At 43.5% G+C, this 21,005-nt stretch overlaps 1 protein-coding gene across 1 annotated transcript in view; it reads right to left on the bottom strand.

Moving 5' to 3' along the window:
* Positions 1 to 12,279, bottom strand: part of LOC112257430 (mucin-2-like) — a 57,224-nt gene extending 44,945 nt beyond the window's left edge. The window contains exon 1 of the mRNA XM_024430971.2: positions 11,558 to 12,279. The gene's annotated coding sequence lies outside the window, so the exon portion shown is untranslated. The remainder of the gene's footprint in view (positions 1 to 11,557) is intronic.
* Between the last annotated feature and the right edge of the window lie 8,726 nt (positions 12,280 to 21,005).

Raw genomic sequence — 21,005 nt, 5'->3', positions numbered from 1 at the left:
AGGGGAGATTAAGTTTGTTTAAGAGAAGTAATGAAAAGGAGAGAAAGACAGAATGAGGAAGCATTGACAAAGAGCGAGGGAGAGAGAGAGAGAGTGTGTGTGTGTGTGTGTGTAAGTGTGTGTGTAAGTGTGTGTGTAATTGTGTTTGTGAGAGAGAGAAAAAGAGAAACAGAACTAGACAAAAAGAGAGAATACCAAAAACAAGACATATACATATCCTTTCAGTGATTGACAAATGTCTAGCCGTGACAAGATGCTTTGTGACAAGAGGCAAGCCTGGCTCAGACCATCTGAGTTTCCTGAGGTCTGACGGTCTCTCTGCAGAGCCAGAGACAGTTAGTGTTGCCTCACAAGTTAGCGGTTATTTAGGGAATAGGGACCCCATGGGGGTTAATTACATCAACTTTTTTCCATATCTTGTTTCTTTTTTTTAAAGAGGAACATCTTTGTCAATTCCATCCCCCCGCCGTCAACCTTTTAAAAACATGATTTTTAGGATAGATTATGATTACAGTCACACTTGAAGGGCCCAAGAAGGGGATGAGGAAGGAACCGTGGGCTCCTGCACTTATTTGTATTAGTTAGTGGGTGAGGAACACAGAATTTCATCCTTGTTTTACTTTCTTGTTATCGCTGCGGTGTGTGTCTGTGTACCGATGATCTGCTTAAATGTGACTCACTGAGGAGCGTGTATCAGACTTGCTAATGGTGATACATCAACGTCGCTACATTGAAACACACTTCAGTGGAGACACAGTCATTCACTTGAATAAGAATGATTTTGTTGTTATAGTTAATGTGTTGGATATGAATGGACTTTATAAATAATGAATGATTATCACGGCCTTGAAACACTGTAGTGGGAGGACAGACAACCGCTTGAATTAGAAAGATGTTTTTGTCGTTTTAGTTATCGTGGTGTAGCTCAGATGGAGCTTGTAATGCCAAGATATTGGATTTCACTCCTGGGACCACCCATATGTATAAAATGTATGCACGCATGACTGTAAGTCATTTTGGATAAAAGTGTCTGCTAAATGGCATGTATTATTGTTATATATTATCGTACTAGATGTGGACGGGTCTTTATGAATTATATGCTTTCATTGCAGCATTGAGAACATAGAGTAACTGTAACGATTCTCCTCCTCTTCTGAGGAAATATCGGACCAATGCGCAGTGTGGTAAGTGTCCATGTTTTTTATTAAAACCGGAACACTGAAGCAAAACAAAAATAGAACAAAACGCAACAGTTCTGTCAGGTACTCACACACAACACTAAACAGAAAATAATCACCCACACCACACAGGTGGGAAAAAGCTACCTAAGTATGATTCTCAATCAGAAACAACGAACAACACCTGCCTCTGATTGAGAACCAACCATACCAGGCCAAACACAAAACCACAACATAGAAAAAAGAACATAGACTACCCACCCAACTCACGTCCTGACCATACTAAAACAAAAACATAACAAAAAGAACTAAGGTCAGAACGTGACAGTAAAACCTGAACCTATAGGGGAGGGTCTGGGTGGGCGTCTGTCCGCGGTGGCGGCTCTGACGCGTAACTCACTGGTATATATAATACAGCTGTATTTTTCAGTGGTGTAAAGTACTTAAGTAAAAATACTTTGAAGTACTACGAGTAGTTTTTTGGGGTGTCTGTACTATACTATTTATATTTTTGACAACTTTTCCTATTACTTTATTACATTCCTAAAGAAAATGATGTACTTTTTACTCCATACATTTTCCCTAAAACCCAAAAGTACTAATTTACATTTCAAATGCTTAGCAGGACCACTGCCTCTTATCTGGCGGACTCACTAAACACAAATGCTTCATTTGTAAATTATGTCTGAGTGTTGGAGTGTGCCCCTGGCTATCTGTAAAAAAATGTAAAACTAGAAAATGTTGCAGTCTGGTTTGCTTAATATAAGGAATTTAAAATTATTTATTATTTTCCTTTTGATACTTGATGATATTTTAGCAATTATATTGACTTTTGATACTTAAGTATACTTAAAACTAAATACTTTTAGTATTTTACTCAAGTAGTATTTTACTTGTTAACTTTCACTTTTACTTGAGTCATTTTCTATTAAGGTAGCTTTACTTTATTCAAGTATGACAGTTGGGTACTTTTCCATCACTGTATTTTTTTCCTGTTTATGGTCAAACTTTAATCAAAACTATTTCTTAACAGTGATGGTCATCCTCCCTATTTCTCCTTCTCTATCTCCTCAATGTTCCTTCTCTCTGAGAGTTTCCCATTCACCTTTCACCCTGAAAGGTTTCCCAAGTTGCACTCGTTGCAGGACCATAACCCTCCCCTCATTCTCCTCCACGTCAACCCAATTCCAACCCCTCCTTCTGTCTTTCATCTGCCAATCCTCCCTTTTGTTCTTTTTGTTTTTTTACTCGCATCCTATCTCCACCCTTCTTTTTCTCATCCTCTCTTTCTCTCCCATTATCCTCATCTATTCTCTCAGTTTCTCTCATCCTCCTCTACCTCCTTCCCTCGCTTTCTCTCCTCCCACTCAGTCTGCAAACTGACCTGAGATCAAAACTTACGCTGACAGACAGTTTAATGAATCCAGTGCTTCTTAATGCTTCGCACACTCTGGAGGCCAAGCCTTTCCTCATGTGACATTTTCATGGAAAGCTTTATTGGCAGACAACAGATAAAACAGCAGCCAGGAGAAGTCAAGGTGTTCAGCGGAATAATGTCAGCCGGGTTATAACTCTCCGTTGTTATTATTTAAGATTTACTAGGTTCCTCCTTAGAGAGGTTCCTACCTCTCTCCGCGGCCCGTCGACATGAAAACACTGAGTGAGTGTGCAAAATGTAGTGTGAAGGAGCAACGGTCATGTTTGATCTCTGTGCTTTCTAACCCACGTTGATATTGGAGAGACAAAACAAGATATAGTGCACATGTACAGGATGTAACAGATATACACAGGAGATGAGAGAGGCTAAGTGTTACATATTTCATATTTCATTTCTCATGATCTTACAAATCATGTTTAATGAAAATAAAGCACCTTGGAGTTTTGTGTGTGTGTGTGTGTGTTTTAAGGGGATGCAGGCAGAGTGCTTCAGATTGAATTGTTATGTAAAGGCGTGTCAGATTAGATTGTCTGGGCATGGCTAACTTTATCCGACAGGACTGTGTACACGCACAGCCACCAACAGAGGAAGGGGGAGAAGGGGGGTGGGTGTAGATACACATGGGTGGGTGGAGAGAGAGGGTGGGTGGATATATTTAGAGAGAGAAGAGAGAAAAAGACAATGAGACACATAGCTGGAGAGCTGTGGGGGGTGGGTGTAGGCAAGAGGATGGGGAAAAGGAGAGAGTGTGTGAGGAGGGTGTGAGGAAGGGAACAACCCCCTTGCAGCAGAGGAGAGGAAATGCCATGGTTAGAGTTCAGTGAAGTGGTAAATAAGTAGCATCAGCGTATCAGGGCGTTTAAGGGGGAACTGGAGAGGAAATAAAAAAGGTACATGATCAGTTATTGGTTCTGGGAGCCCAGGGAGCCAGAGGAGAGAGAGGAGAGATAACTACACAGCCAAGTGGAGAGAGAGGAGAGAGAGGAGAGATACCGCCATTGAGAGAGAGAGAATAGATACCTGCACAGCCAATGTGATTGTATTTATAGATCGATGAGATGACTGAACAAAGGCAAAGTGCAAAGTTATGGTCATAGACAAAACAACCACATCAAATAAAAATCTACATTGATCAAATAATATGGAAAACAACCACTTTTTGTGCAGTATTAATCTATAGACAGGCACAGCAAGGCACAAGGCAATAGTGATGGGTTCTCCTGTGGTTATATTTCCATGGCCAGGCAGAACAGAGGCAATAGTGGTGTGTTTGTTGTGTGTGAGAGAGCGAGTCCAATTCAGTAAACACCTCTGAGGAGCAGCGCCTAGGTAGGTGCATATTGTATTAAGTGTGTTTATAACTGTAATTTATGAAGTAAATTAAGATTTTCGCTATAGAGGTTTCTCCTGGGAAAATATTTCATTATGTTTGATAATGACCCAATAAACACACATGCGTGAGCACAACCACAAACACCTGTACACACACAGACATGCACACACACACACACAGACATGCACACACACACACACACACAGACATGCACACACACACACGCGTGCACATGCACACACACATCGGCCCATCAGATATTTCCCATAAATCCTACAGTAAATGTAGTGAGGACTGTGTGCAACATATTAGCTGTGGTACAGTGAGCAACGCTAAACAAGCCTCCAGGCTAGAGCTGAGCCCACCCCTCTAACAAGTAGGCTGACCAGATAAGACCTCATATAACAGGGGCGCGAGATAGCCATTCAGAGAACAATATGTTTTCACAGGTGCCAGGCCACATTACAATAGAAATCTAGATAGCTGGACAGCCAGTGGCTACAGCTGCGTAACAGTTAAAGCTTAGAGCCTGCTCCAAGCTCTGTCTGATGTGAAAGCTTGCTGAGAATATCACTGCATTGGATCATAATGGAAGGTTTAAAATATATATATAGATACAATACCAGTCAAAAGTTTGAACACGCCTACTCATTCAAGGGTTTTTCTTTATTTAAAAAAAACTATTTTCTACATTTTAGAATACTAGTGAAGACATCAAGACTATGAAATAACACATGGAATCATGTAGTAACCAAAAAAAAGATTATTCAAAGTATCCACCCTTTGCCTTGATGACAGCTTTACACACTCTTGGAATTCTCTCAATGCCAAGCATGTGCAAAGCTGATTCCATATGTCTTATTTAATAGTTTTGATGTCTTCACTATTATTCTACAATGTAGGTTTAAGGGAAGGTTACTCGTGACTCCCAAGCTCAACATTTTTAACAAACTACTTCCCAGTTTGAAGTTAGCCCCTAGCCAGATTACTCACAACATTTTGCAATGATTAGCTAGGTTTACATCCAATTGGCAACAGATTTTCATGTGAATATTCAAAAATATGTATAAAGAAAGAAATGGCCATTTTCCAACCAGTGGTGTTTCCACCAAACTGGATTGTTGCGGATAGAAATCAGTGCGTGATGACATAGTGCACACAAAATGTACTTTTTGCTTAAGTTTTCATGTACAAAATAAAAATCTAATGTTCAATGTGTTTCCATCGCATTTTCAACTCTAGCGATAGATTTGTCACAAAAACTGTTGCAGGTAGGCTCTGTTGGTAGGTTAGGCATGATGAGATTATTATGGCAGTCAAGCATTTATCATCATGTTACCAGAATAAGACACTCAATATTTATTGGAAAGGAGCATCAAGCTCATACCATGCACTTTCACCACCCTGTGAAGTTCATCATAACATCTGCAGCCTAATAAACTGCATGGTTTCCTGAGTCGTAGTGGGAGGACCAAAACACCCTATCACCGCATGACTCCAAATTTACTTTGATATGATACTAAACTAGACACTCTAATGTACTTGTCATCTTGCTCAGTTGTGCCCCGGGGCCTCTCACGCCTCTTTCTATTCTGGTTAGAGACCGTTTGCGCTGTTCTGTGAAGGGAGTAGTACACAGTGAATAGCCTGGAATAGCCTTAATTTCTCAGAACAAGAATAGACTGACGAGTTTCAGAAGAAAGTTATTTGCTTCTGGCAATTTGGAGCTTGTAATCAAACCCACAAATGCTGATGCTCCAGATACTCAACTAGTCTAAAGAAGGCCAGTTTAAATGCTTCTTTAATCAGGACAACAGTTTTCATCTGTGCTAACATAATTGCAAAAGGGTTTTCTAATGATCAATTAGCCTTTTAAAATGATAAACTTGGATTAGCTAACACAACGTGCCATTGGAACACAGGAGTGATGGCTGCTGAAAGTGGGCCTCTGTACACCTATGGAGATATTCCATTAAAAATCAGCTGTTTCCAGCTACAACAGTCATTTACTACATTAACAATGTCTTCTCTGTATTTCTGATCAATTTGATGTTATTTTAATCAACAAAAAATGTGATTTTATTTCTAAAACAAGGACATTTCTAAGTGACCCCAAACTTTTGAACGGTAGTGTATATATACATCTGGTTGTAATCTGGGTACCTTGATAGCATCATGAAAAATAGAGGCCTTTATCAGGCAGCAACAGAGACAGTTTAGTTGTAGTCTGGTTATTTAACATCTTCTCAACCCAAAAAAACCACCACATTACAACGAGAATTTAACATCATTATAGCCTCATATAGCCTCAAAGATGCGCCGGAGGGGATGGCTGCAGTCTTATCGGCTTTTAATCAACCATGCTATTCTGTTTATGTTTTTTTTCCTTTTTTCGTAACTTGTTTTGTACATAACGTTGTTGCTACCGTCTCTTATGACCGAAAATAGCTTCTGCGGTTTACTCACCTCATATTCGATGGAGAGTTTTTTCTTCAATGAGTCAGATGGGAGGGATATACTATAGACAACCGACCAGGCCCAGATCATTCGCTGGGGAAGAAAACTGAGATTTCACATTAAAATATCAGGGTGCCTTGTGAGGATCAGGCGACGAGTGGCTAATCGGCCTTTGCCTTCCGTGTTAATTTGCTGGAAAATAAATGGGATGAACTGAAATCACATATATCCTAGCACAGGACATTAAAAACTGGAATGTCTTATGTTTCACTGAGTCGTGGCTGAACAACGACACTAAGAACATACAGCTGGCGGGTTATACACTCTATTGGCAGGATAGAACAGCAGCTTCTGGTAAGAGACGGGGCGGGGGCCTATGCATATATGTAAACAACAGCTGGTGCACGATATCTAAGGAAGTCTCAAGGTTTTGCACACCTGAGGTAGAGTATCTCATGATAAGCTGTAGACCCCACTATCTACTGTACCTAGAGAGTTCTGTATTTTTCACAGCTGTCTACATACCACCACAGACTGATGCTAGCACTAAAACCGCACTCGCACTTGTATACCGCCATAAGCCAACAGGAAAACGCTCATACAGAGGTGGAGCTCCTTGTGGCCGGGGACTTTAATGCAGGGTAACTTAAATCAGTTTTACCTCATTGCTAACAGCATGTTAAATGTGCTACCAGAGGGGAAAAAATTCTAGACTACCTTTACTCCACACACAGAGATGTGTACAAAGCTCTCACTCGCCCTCCTTTTGGCAAATCTGACCATAATTCTATCCTCCTAAAATTTAAGCAGGAAGCACCTGTGTCTATAAAAAAGTTGTACAATGAAGCAGATGCTAAACTACAGGGCTGTTTTGCTATCACAGACTGGATTATGTTCCGGAATTCTTCCGATGGCATTGATGAGTACACCACATCAGTCACTGGCTTTATCAATAAGTGCATCGAGGATGTCGTCCTCACTGTGACTGTATGTACATACCCCAACCAGAAGCCATGGATTACAGGCAGAGCTGCCGCTTTCAAAGAGCTGGACTCTAATCCGGAAGCTTATAAGAAATCCCATTATGACCGTTGACGAACCATAAAACAGGTAAAGTGTCAATACAGGACTAAGATCGAATCGTACTACACCGGCTTTGACGCTCATCGGATGTGGCAGGGCTTGAAACTAATAAAGACTACGAAGGGAGGCACAGCCGAGAGCTGCCCAGTGACACGAGCCTACCAGACAAGCTAAATAACTTCTATGATCGCTTCGAGGCAAGTAACACTGAAACATGCATGAGAGCATCAGCTGTTCCGAATGACTGCGTGATCACGCTCTCCGCAGCCAATATTAGTAACACCATGCACAGACCGGACCCGTGCGCGCTATAGTGCGCAAACTGATTTTGTCCCCCCACACCAAATGAGATCACGACACGCATGTTCAAATATCAAAACAAACTCAACCAATTATATTAATTTGGGGACAGGTCGATAAACATTAAACATTTATGGAAAATTTAGCTAGCTAGCTTGCAGTTGCTAGCTAATTTGTCCTATTTAGCTAGGTTTCTGTTGCTAGTTAATTTGTCCTGGGATATAAATGTTGAGTTGTTATTTTACCTGAAATGCACAAGGTCCTCTACTTCGACAATTAAATCACACATAAAACAATTTCTAGCCATCTCTCCTCCTTCCAGTCTTTTTCTTCTTTGCACTTTATATGGCGATTGGCATCTAACTTAGTACTCATAGTATTACCATGATGACCGACTGACCTCAGTTCATCTTTCAATCACCCACGTGGGTATAACCAATGAGGAGATGGCACGTGGGTATCTGCTTCTATAAACCAATGAGGAGATGGGAGAGGCAGGACTTGCATTGCGTTCAGCGTCACAAATAGAACTGACTTCTATTTTAGCACTTGGCAACGCAGACGCTCGTTGGAGCGCACGAGCAGTGTGGGTGCAATGATTGAATAACATGTATGTGTACATTTATTTTGCAATGCGAGCGCACTCGAAGCAAGCAGTGTAGTCAGCATGTGAGACCTTTAAACGAGTCAACATTCACAAGGCTGCAGGACCAGATGAGAATTAAAAGATGGAGAGATGGAGGGATGGAGGGATGAGAGATGGAGAGAGGGAGAGATGGAGAGAGTGAGAGATGGGGGGATGGAGAGAGTGAGAGATGGAGGGATGTAGAGATGGAGGGATGGAGAGATGGAGGGATAGTGAGATGGAGAGATGGAGGGATAGAGGGATGAGAGATGGAGAGATGGAGAGAGTGAGAGATGGAGGGATGGAGAGAGTGAGAGATGGAGGGTTGCAGAGATGGAGGGATGGAGGATAGGGATGGAGAGATGGAGGGATGCAGAGATGGAGAGATGGAGGGATGGGGAGATGAAGATGCAGGGATGGAGAGATGGAGAGATAGGGAGATGGAGAGATGGAGGGATGCAGAGATGGAGAGATGGAGGGATGGGGAGATGGAGATGCAGGGATGGAGAGATGGAGGTAGAGTGAGGAAAAGGTGAGGTGGATGAAGCGAGAGATCTAAAGGAAGATAAATGGAGGTAAAAATAGGGAGATGGTGGTGATGATGATGATGATGATGATGATGATGATGATGATGATGATGACAGAAACAGCTAGGTTACATTCCTGTCGAGGAGCCTAAACCGACCTAAAAACTGCACAGTGATTAGATGGGAGAAAAGAGGGGAAAGAGAGGGAGACAGGGAGGAGAGAAAGGAGAAGCAGGATGACAGACAGGACTAACAGCACAGCGTTTCCACAAAGAGGAAGCAGGGGGGTTAGAGTGTAGTGTAGTGTAGTGTAGTGTAGTGTAGTGTAGTGTAGTGTAGTGTAGTGTAGTGTAGTGTAGTGTAGAGTATATGCGCGTGTGTGTGAGAGGGGTGCAAGCATGTGCACATTGATGTTCACATTTAAGTGAGTATGTGAGTGTGGGTATGATATTGTTAAGATTAAAAAAACATCTGCGTGACCTATGTATTCTACATACCTCCTTACACTATGAGTGAGATGACAACACACACACACTGTAAAAAAAAAAACAGGTGTCAACTAAACAATTCAGGGAAAACCAGGACTCCAATGTACCATCCTTTATGGTCAAGGTGACTGTTTTCTATTGACTTTGTTCTCTGGGTGTGTTAAGTTACACTTTCTGTGTGTTAGAATAAAGAACACTGTTTGAGAAGGTTGCTTGGGTGAAGGATTTAGATCAAGAAAGCATTATTTACAATATCACAATGGAGCAGTTACAGGGTGCATCATTAAATACACGTTCATGCAGTATACACAAAGGCATGCCTCTCAGTAAGTACACAGACAGTGTACACATTAAATACACGTTCATGCAGTATACACAAAGGCATGCCTTTCAGTAAGTGCACAGACAGTGTACACATTAAATACACGTTCATGCAGTATACACAAAGGCATGCCTCTCAGTAAGTACACAGACAGTGTACACATTAAATACACGTTCATGCAGTATACACAAAGGCATGCCTCTCAGTAAGTACACAGACAGTGTACACATGTGCTCTCTTAAATACATGGACCCCACACACTTTCACTCATGGAAAATATGCACTGACAGCATTCTAAGGTGACAGGTAGCCTAGCGTTAGTAGTGTTGGGCCAGTAACCCGAAAGGTTACAGGTTTGAATACCTGAGCCGACAAGTGGAAAGATTTGTTACGGTGCCCTTGAGCAAGGCACTTCACCTTAATGTGCTCCAGTGGAGTTGTACTACTATGACTGACCCTGAATATCAACACATTTCACTACATCTATCATACTACTATGACTGACCCTGTATAACAACACATTTCACTACATCTATCATACTACTATGACTGACCCTGAATATCAACACATTTCACTACATCTATCATACTACTATGACTGACCCTGAATATCAACACATTTCACTACACCTATCATACTACTATGACTGACCCTGTATAACAACACATTTCACTACACCTATCATACTACTATGACTGACCCTGTAGACCCTGTATATCAACACATTTCACTACATCTATCATACTACTATGACTGACCCTGTAGACCCTGTATATCAACACATTTCACTACATCTATCATACTACTATGACTGACCCTGTATATCAACACATTTCACTACACCTATCATACTACTATGACTGACCCTGTAGACCCTGAATATCAACACATTTCACTACACCTATCATACTACTATGACTGACCCTGTATAACAACACATTTCACTACACCTATCATACTACTATGACTGACCCTGTATAACAACACATTTCACTACACCTATCATACTACTATGACTGACCCTGTATAACAACACATTTCACTACACCTATCATACTACTATGACTGACCCTGTAGACCCTGTATAACAACACATTTCACTACACCTACCCAGTGTATGTGACAATAAAACCTTTTTTATATATATTTTTTTCCTGCTTCAATCTGCAAACCGGCATCTCTGACAACCCAATATAAGCCCCTTGGTCTTTAAAGCCGCTCATAAAGATAAGCAATCTCACACACAACTCCCACACCGGCTGTAAAGCACTTCCTAACACACACACACCCACACAACTCACACACACAAACAGATTTCTCTCCCATTCATTTCCCCCATGGTTGTGATAAGTTTGCACACCCGAGTAGAAAGGAAGAGAAACACAAACGAGTCTAAACAAGCAGAAACCAGTAACTCACCAGTAACTCATCAATAACTCATCAATAACTCACCAGTAACTCACCAGTATCTCACCAGTTACTCACCAGGTACTCACCAGTAGCTCACCAGTAACTCACCAGTAACTAACCAGTAACTCACCAGTTACTCACAAGTAACTCACCAGTAACTCCACTGCATGTATTCCTCACCAGTAACTCACCAGTAACTCACAAGTAACTAACCAGTAACTCACCAGTTACTCACAAGTAACTCACCAGTAACTCCACTGCATGTATTCCTCACCAGTAACTCACCAGTAACTCACAAGTAACTCACCAGTAACTCACCAGTTACTCACAAGTAACTCACCAATAACTCACCAGTAACTCACCAGTAACTCATCAGTTACTCACAAGTAACTCACCAGTAACTCCACTGCATGTATTCCTTATATCGCTCCTTTACACCTGTCCTCTGATAATCTGTTGTCCCTTTTCCTACTCTCCTGGGACCATTCCTCCTCTCCCTCTGTCGTGGGCTGTTTGGGTAGAAGTGAAATGATGCTGGGAATATCCTTCAGAATACTGAACAGAGGAGTCACACACCATCTCTATCTCTCTTCTTTTTCATATGCTTCTTCCGCTTCTTTCCTATGCTCTGTTTGTTCCATTCTTACATCGCTCCATTTTTTCCCCTTTATTTCTTTCACATCTCTCTTTCACTGCTCCTCGGTGTTCTCAGTTCCTCCGTTCCCTAGCATCATCAGTAAGGACTCCATCTGTCCCTCTCCTCCTCTTCTCTCTCTCCCTCTATCTCTCTCTCTCCCTCCCTGCTGTGCCCTCTGTTTCACTCTCTTCTCCTCAGAGTCATCTCCTCAACTATAAGCCTACTCATTTCCCAGCCTGAGCACAGTGGCTTTGCAGGTGACTGTCAGCATGTATGTGTGTGTGAGTCTGAAAGTGTATGTCAGAGTGTGTGCGCAGGCGCATGTGTAAGAGAGAACAGGAGGGAGAGCAGGAGTCAGAGGCACAGTGAATAAACAGGCAGTTATCCTCTTAGATGCGCCATTCAGTTTGCTCCCTCTGTCTCCCGCTCTCTTTCTCTCGCTCCTTCTCTTTCTGTCTCCCCCACTCTGTCTTTTTCTCGCTCCCTCTCTTTATGTCTCCCTCACTCTGTCTTTCTCTCGCTCCCTCTCTCCATTTCTGACCTTTCTGTCCCTCTCAGTGTCACCGCGCAAGTCCTGTATCCTTGTCAGCGGAGAGAGACCGAGAGAGAGAGAGAGAGAGAGAGAAAGAGAATGAGAGGGAGGGATAGAGAGGGAGGGGGAGAGAGGGCGGAGTGAGAGATGGGTGAGAGTAGGAGATAGGAGAAGGTGGGGCTTGTGTCTCTGTCTAATTAAAAAACAGAGTATGTACAGCTGCAGAGAGAGGGAGCGAGGAAGAGGGAGAAAGAGGGAGAAAGAGAGGTATAATTGAATTGAAATTGAATTGATTGAGAGAGAGAGAGAGAGAGAGAGAGAGAGAGAGAGAGAGAGAGAGAGAGAGAGAGAGAGGAAGAAAGACTGGGAGGGAGAGAGAGGGACCTTAAATTGAATTGAGAGAGAGAGAGAGAGAGAGAGAGAGAGAGAGAGAGAGAGAGAGAGAAACCCTGGCATGTGAGGTGGGAAAAGGAAGGAGGTATGACACGACACCGAGGTTGGCTGTATAGGGCTAGAAGAAGGGCAGAGAGGGGAAGCAGAGAAGAAAAGAGAGAGGATAAGAGATATGAAGAGAGGTTGAATTCTGCAGATGTATTTTACTCATAATATGAACAGAAGCAGCACAACCAGAGAATCATGATGAGGGGAACAATGGAATGCATATGAGTAAAGCATACACCGTATTCGATGTCCAATTCTAGAATCCTATTCATAGCCACACACAGTTGAAATAGAAGGTTAAACTGCTGTTCTGTATGGATACAGTATATCTACCGTATAAAGATATTCCAAATCACCTTGATGTTGATTTAAAATAAACGTATAAGCAGTTTTATCCAAGTGATGATTCATAGATTCATTTGGCCTTGGCTGCAATTTATGCTGAGGTCTTTGCGCGTCTGTGTGTGTGTGTGTGTGTGTGTGTGTGTGTGTGTGTGTGTGTGTGTGTGTGTGTGTGTGTGTGTGTGTGTGTGTGTAACTATGTCTGTGCAAGTCTGTGTATTTCTTTGTGTTGTGTGTGTGTGTGTGTGTGTGTGTGTGTGTGTGTGTGTGTGTGTGTGTGTGTGTGTGTGTGTGTGTGTGTGTGTGCTGCCACACATATTTTCACATTCCCTGCATGTGTGTGTGTTTATGTGAATATTAAGCAGTGTGCTGTGATGTCACGCCACAGTAGATAAATCTAATATGTTGTTTTATTCTGTCACGCTCAGGGTGTTGCTCTTTCTCTCTGTTTTACATGTAATAGAGTATGCTATTTTCTGATCGCAGTCTGTTGACTAGAACCAATTGATTCAAGCAATTTTCTTCTTGTATTGTTACGACTGTATCATTATTCCTACAGTACTTGTCATCCACCTAGTGTTGTAGAGCTTGCTGGTTGAGGGGATGCAGAGATAAGGTAAATGCCTGGGGGGTGGAGGATAGACAGATCTCATCCCATTTGATTCTCTCTCTCTCTATCCAGCAAGGACAATGAATAACATGATAGGATATGATGAATAAGGAAGCTTCAAAGTGTCATTGGTGGAGATGGCGAGAGGATGACAGCCACTTAAACTTAATTAACATGAAGCTCCTGGAACTCATCCTCGGTGGATTTGGGCCAGTTATTATGTAAAAACAAGCCGTGACTGCAGTCACGTCCCTCAATTCATCTAATACATCTAAAAGTGTGAACAGAGTGCTTATACGTGCAATAGGCCTTGGTTGTTTAGTAACACAGAACCATGGCGTGGTGTCGATCCACGATCCCTCTCTGAGCCAATAGGCGTCCGTCCTCTAGGGGCGAGGCCGGGAACTGTAATTATTATTTATCACACTAATCCAAGCGGGCTCGGCGGGGCAGCCAATCAGATCCTGTTTTCACAGGGTCCACGGGAGCCAATGAAAGAACACAACTAGTTTTATTGGCGTTCATTAATCAAGCCAGCCATGTCTGGCCGGCTACAAGAGCAAATTTTATGCAGAAGCCTTTAGTGCCGACTCAGATCAAGTCATCAATCATCTCCTAATGCAGTCTTGTAGAATTGGGGACATTGTCTAATGGGATGATCTAACAGTAGCCATTACCTGAAAAGGTTTTATTTTTTCGCTATCTGCAAACGTAAAACATGATGGATGAGTACCATGGATGGTCATTTGCTGGTCTCTTAAGAGCGTGTCATCCCAGAATGCACATATTCTTCTACGAGACAGAGACGGAACATTGTCATAGAGATCTTAAGCTTCTTTGATGAATGGCTAACTTCTGGGTTTCTGTGTCAGGGCAGAATGGGAGGTCAGATGAGATGAGAAACAAAGTGAATCAATGGAAGGGAGGAGAAAATGGGTAAAGGAATAGATTGTGAAAGCCAATATCATAGACCTAGTCTTGGCACCAGGGTTTTAGGGGCCTGAGGTTTTGGCCAGAGACTGAGAGAAAAACACCTTTATGGGATTTGGACTTATCCCTTATCCCAGATGTTAGCTGTATAGGGCATTCTTTGAATATGAAAACTTCCTCACTTCTCTGTTTGAACCAATTCAAATTGCATTAGGTTGCTCATCAACGTTGGAATACTAATGCAGTAGTAAAAGTGTCTGAATATTAGTGCAGTTTAACATAGGCCCGGTTAGGTGTGAAAGCTGGACAAAGCTCTAGTGTAGTGTAGGCCTTGCAGTGATATGGTACATAGTCATCATTGAGAGCTGTAACAGCCAGGTGGCAGTGTTGTCTGTGAGAAGGACAACCAATAGTATGGCCAACACAAAGCAACATCAACAACAACTGAAGTGGTGTATAATAGCCTACTTAATCAATATTTAATAATCTTCTTACTGCAGGCCCATTGATTAGAGACGACAACAATTGATTCATAATTTTTGTAATGATAGGCTTCACTGGGCAGTTGTTTTTCAGAATGCCCTAGAGAAAAAAGCAATCACAGATTCATTCAATCCAAAGCCTCTATGTGAAGAATACGATCACTAGTTATGTTTCCATTAACTTGTCTTGTGATTTTTTGCAAATAAATAAAGACAATTGCCTGCTAAGGTGCATTTTCAGTTAACTATCTTGCGTCGATAAAAACAGCTGGACATAACAATGTCACGCCCACAAAAAAAACTAGAGTTGAATAAAAATTAGGTGGTTGAAGGGTTTTCATTACCCATGTAGGCAAAATACACATTCATAAATTGTTGACAGCCTGTGTGCCCTCCCACCTATTTTAGAGATGGGAAACGGGCCAATAAACCGTGGGGGAAGCCTGCGGGATTCCACCCGGAGGGGCAGATCCCGGATGGATAGCCTTACCTTCTGCACAAGACAATACCGGGGAGCCGGAGTCCGATGGCCATCTGCTTGCTGCTGATACCTGGAGGTGGTCTTGAGAATTGGGAACCGGGTTCTCCTCCAGGTACGAAGACAGCGGCGGACAAACATTTGGGCAGAAGGTACGCCAACGTCTTCCTCTTGCTCGAGGAAGAGAGGGGGTGATACCCCAGGGAACATTCAAAGGGCAATAGGCCCATGGCAGAGCAGGGAAGGGTGTTGCGGTTGGCGGAGACCAGGCAGCGCAGAGTTGTCTCAAGGTCCTGGTTGGAGGACAGGCTGGCCCGACAACCCAATGAGAGTGCAGAACGCCTTCCAGAACCAAGACGAGAACTGAGGGTCCAGGTCAGAGACCATGTCCATGGGCAGTCCATGGATCCGGAACACGTGCTACATCATGAGCTAGGCCGTCTTCTTGGCCGGGGAGAGGAATGAAGTGGGCGGCCTTGGAAAACCGGTCGACCACCGTCAGAATGGCAGTGTTGCCCTCAGACGGGGGGAGATTTGCGACAAAATCCTTTAAACAGGTCAACATTCACAAGGCTGCAGGGCAAGACAGATTACCAGGACGTGTACTGTGAGCATGTGCTGACTACTGACCCGTAGAACACACGTCTGTAGCCATGAAGTGCTTTGAAAGGCTGATCATGGCTCACATCAACACCATTATCCAAGAGACCCTAGACCCACTCCAATTTGCATACCGCCCTAACAGATCCAAGATGATGCAATCTCGATTGCACACAACACAGCCCTTCAACACCTGGACAAAAGGAACACCTATCTGAGAAAACTATTCATTGACTACAGCTCAGCGTTCAACACCATATTACCCTCAAAGCTCATCAATAGGCTAAGGACCCTGGGACTATACACCTCCAACTGCAACTGGATCCTGGACTCCCTGACGGGCCTCCCCCAGATGGTAAGAGTAGGTAACAACACATCCGCCACGCTGATCCTCAACACAGGAGCCCCTCAGGGTTGCGTTCTCTGTCCCCTCCTGTACTCCCTGTTCACTCATGACTGCACGGCCAGGCACGAGTCCAACACCATCATTAAGTTTACCGATGACACAACAGTGGTAGGCCGACAACGACGAGACATCCTACAGGGAGGAGGTCAGAGACCTGGCTGTGTGGTGCCAGGACAACAACCTCTCCCTCAATGTGATCAAGAGAAAGGAGATGATTGTGGACTACAGTAAAAAGGGGACCGAGCACGCTCTCATTCTAGGGGCTCCACAGGGCTGCAGTGGAGCACATTGAGAGTTTCAAGTTCCTTGGTGTCCACATCACCAACAAACTAACATGGTTCAAGCACACCAAGACAGTCATGAAGATAGCACGACAAAACCTATTCCCCCTCAGGAGACTGAAAAGATTTGGCATGGGTCCTCAGATCCTCAAAAGGTTCTACAGTTCTATAGCTGCACCATTGAGAACATCCTGACTGGTTGCATGGCAACTGCTCGGCCTCCAACCACAAGGCACTACAGAGGGTAGTGCGAACGGCCCAGTACATCACTGGGGCCAAGCTTCCTGCCATCCAGGACCTCTATACCAGGCAGTGTCAGAGGAAGGCCCTACAAATGGTCAAAGACTCCAGCCACCCAAGTCATAGACTGTTCTCTCTGCTGCCAAATGGCAAGCGGTACCGGACCGCCAAGTCTAGGTCCAAGAGACTTCTAAACAGCTTCTAACCCCAAGCCATAAGACTCCTGATCACCTAATCAAATTGCTACCCAGTACCCCCCTGTATATAGTCTCACTATTGTTATTTTACTGCTGCTCTTTAATTAGTTATTACTTTTATTCCTTATTCTTATCCATATTTTTTTTAACTGCATTGTTGGTTAGTGGCTCGTAAGTTAGCATTTCATAGTAATGTCTACACCTGTTGTATTCGGCGCATGTGACTAATGTGGTGTTTGGCGGTGCTGATATACTGCAAGTTTTTGTGGTCGGTCCATACAATGAATGGATGTTCCACCCCCTCCAGCCAGTACCTCCATTCCTCCAACGCCATCTTCACTGCGAGAAGCTCACGATTTCCCACATCGTAGTTTCTCTCCGCATTGTTGAGGTGATGGGAGAACAAGGCGCAGGGATGTAGCTTCAGGTCCAGTGCAGAACGCTGGGACAGAACCACCCCCACTCCTACATCCGACACATCGGCCTCCACCACGAACTGATGGGAAGGGTCAGGATGAACCAGGATGGGAGAAGTGGTGAAGCGGTGATTGAGGTCCCTGAATGCACAGTCAGCAGCAGGGGACCACGTGAATGGAACCTGGGGAGAAGTGAGTGCTGACAGGAGGGAAGCAAGGGTGCTGTAACCCTGGACGAAGCGGCGATAGAAGTTGGCGAACCCCAGGAAATGTTGCAGCTGCACCCTGGAAGAAGGCTGGGGCCAATCCACCACTGCTCTCAACTTCCCGTGATCCATCTGGACACTACCAGTGGAGATGATGTACCCCAGAAAGGGGATGGTGGAGCGATGGAACTCACACTTCTCTGCCTTAACAAACAGCTGGTTCTCTAGGAGGCGTTGAAGAACCTGTCGGACGAGGAGCACATGTTCTTGGGGGGAGCGGGAGAAGATGTCATCAATGTAGACGAAGGCGATCCAGTTCAAAATGTCGCGGAGAACATAATTTACCAGAGCCTGGAACACAGCAGGGGAATTGGTGAGGCCAAACGGCATGACCAAATACTTGTAGTGGCTGCTGGCCGTATTGAAGGCGGTCTTCCACTCATCCCCCTCCCGTATCCGCACCAGGTGGTAGGTCCATAGATCCAGCTTGGATCCTGGAGTGGCTCGAAAGCAGAGGAGATGAGTGATAGCGGGTCTTCACCGTTATGTCATTGAGTCCTAGGTAGTCGATGCACGGGCACAGGGTCTTGTCCTTCTTCTCCACAAAGAAGAACCCTGCGCCAGCGGAAGAGGATGAAAGATGTATAAATCCTGCAGCTAGGAAATCCCCAATGTAGGTCAAATCAAATCAAATCAAATCAAATGTATTTATATAGCCCTTCGTACATCAGCTGATATCTCAAAGTGCTGTACAGAAACCCAGCCTAAAACCCCAAACAGCAAGCAATGCAGGTGTAGAAGCACGGTGGCTAGGAAAAACTCCCTAGAAAGGCCAAAACCTAGGAAGAAACCTAGAGAGGAACCAGGCTATGTGGGGTGACCAGTCCTCTTCTGGCTGTGCCGGGTGGAGATTATAACAGAACATGGCCAAGATGTTCAAATGTTCATAAATGACCAGCATGGTCGTATAATAATAAGGCAGAACAGTTGAAACTGGAGCAGCAGCACGGCCAGGTGGACTGGGGACAGCAAGGAGTCATCATGTCAGGTAGTCCTTGGGCATGGTCCTAGGGCTCAGGTCCTCCGAGAGAGAAAGAAAGAGAGAAGGAGAGAATTAGAGAACGCACACTTAGATTCACACAGGACACCGAATAGGACAGGAGAAGTACTCCAGATATAACAAACTGACCCTAGCCCCCCGACACATAAACTACTGCAGCATAAATACTGGAGGCTGAGACATAGCCTTGGTCTCCAGTCCCGACAACAAGTACAGTCGGAGCAGTGCTAGGGACAAGGTCAATCCCGCAGTCATAAGATCGGTGCAACAAAAGCAAAGTGTCTCAATTCCTTGTTGAACTGCCCCCAGTCCTGGTACTCTGCGGGAATGGCAGAGAGGTCCGGGGCACCTTCCAAGCCCCCAGGAAGACGTCCCAGGGCAGGTTGCACTGACTTCAGTCACTGGGCATGGCAGAACGGACTCCTGCCCATGATGGCACCAGTAGACTAGTTGATGAGGGGATTGTGTCGCTGGAGCCAGGAGAATCCCCATAACATGGGAATCTAAGGAGACTTGATGAGCAGGAATTGAATAGTCTCGCTGTGATTCCTTGACACTCGTAGGTTTATGGGAGTGGTAATATGAGTGACCCAGTCTGTTCAGCTCGGAAGCCAGGGTAGTGTCCAAAAAACTTGGCCCAAGAATCAATGAGGACCCGGAGAGATTTAGACTGGCCTCCCCACAGCAGAATGGCATGAACAGGGGCACGAGCAAGGGAGGCGGGAAAGTTCTCCATATAGCCCACCAGAGTACTTGTTCTTACCAGTGAGCCTGATCTTTTTAAAGGACAAGAGGACACAAAATGACCACAAAATGACCAAAAACCGCTGGTAGAATTGACAAACAAGACCAACTGGTCACAGATAAATTCACAGGGGATAATGGGGAGGGTGGGCGGCACCTGGAGGGGGGTGGAGACAATCACAAAGACAGGTGAAACAGATCAGGGTGTGACAATTTTGTTTGTTTTGAGTCCTGGCCTTCCTCTATTTCTGATGTCCGTCCAGTTTGATTTCTATTTGCCATATATTTTTAACTGTGCTATTTCACAAACGTTCTGAACCTATATACATTACATTATATTTTACTGTTGTTATTAGTCCCACCCTTCATCAGCCCCTCCCATCTATCTCTTACCACCATCCATGTTGGATTTCTATTTTTTACCTTTACTTATTAACTAGGAAAGTCAGTTAAGAAAGTTTATACTTTAAAAAAAAATGTTATCAATTAGTATATTTGAATTTAACCACAACATTTGTATTATTTGTTCTGTCTTTTCTGGTGGATTAAACTGAAATTGCAACCAACTTTCTATGGCTTGTTTTAAAAATAGTGATGTTTTGGAGATTATTTTGTTTTCAAATAAATGAAAGTGAGAGGTTGTAATCTGAACAAAGGGAAAAAGGCCATTCTTGAACATGGGGTGAGACATTCTTACTAATTTGCTAGAGAACCCATTCGGATTTAAGTATAACTTTGCATGACTGACGCCTTTAGTGAGAAATCTATTTTAATATTGAATCATTTCTGCCCTCCAAATTCATATTCATTATATAAATAAGCCTGTTTAATTTTGTCTGGCTCATATAATTTTTAAAAAAACAGGTCGCTAGGTGTAGGCAAATCCATAAGCAAATAATTAAACTGTGATATGACTAAATAGTTAATCAGTGTGATTTTCCCACAAATAGACAGGTATTTTTCTGTGTGAGATCATTTCTTTCTTTCGGAACATGTATACCGATTATGTCCACATCCCCGTCAGACCATTGTATTGGTGAACTACACGGTAATGTAAAAGTTTTATTTTTTAATGATCCAATACGTAATAGCATAATTTGGTTTTAATCCAGAGAGGTTAGAGAAAGCATATAGATCCTCTATGAGGCTGTAGAGGAAGTCTCATTGTGGATTTAAAAGAAATCGTGAATCATCAGCGTACAATGACACCTTTGTTTTTTAAGCCCTGGATTTCTAGTCCC

This window comes from Oncorhynchus tshawytscha, linkage group LG09 (genome assembly GCF_018296145.1).
Source record: "Oncorhynchus tshawytscha isolate Ot180627B linkage group LG09, Otsh_v2.0, whole genome shotgun sequence".
In the NCBI taxonomy this organism is placed as follows: Eukaryota; Metazoa; Chordata; class Actinopteri; order Salmoniformes; family Salmonidae; genus Oncorhynchus; species Oncorhynchus tshawytscha.
The sequence above is the reverse complement of the archived record's forward strand: the minus strand, read 5'-3'. Positions and strand labels throughout refer to the sequence as shown.